Here is a 280-nt window from a genome sequence, read left to right on the forward strand (position 1 = left end):
TTCCCGCTCACGCCTGCGAAGGAGGAGGGAAGTCAGTGAGGCGCTAATCATGAGACCGATCTTACCAAAACCCAAGCCAATTCGTGCATGCAAGTCCCGCAGCGGAGCGCCACCGCGGCAAAAGTGGCGCAGCTGGCGGCGACGCCCGCTGGGTCGAGGGACGCGCCCCGCGAATGCCCCGACCGCTTGCGCGACACGCCCGCGGCGGGGGCGGGCGGGCGCTGCGTCGGGCAATTCGGGGCCGCCGGCGCTCTGCGGGCAAGGCCAGTCGGACGGAAAC

Source organism: Penaeus monodon, chromosome 32 (assembly GCF_015228065.2).
Source record: "Penaeus monodon isolate SGIC_2016 chromosome 32, NSTDA_Pmon_1, whole genome shotgun sequence".
Taxonomy (NCBI): domain Eukaryota; kingdom Metazoa; phylum Arthropoda; class Malacostraca; order Decapoda; family Penaeidae; genus Penaeus; species Penaeus monodon.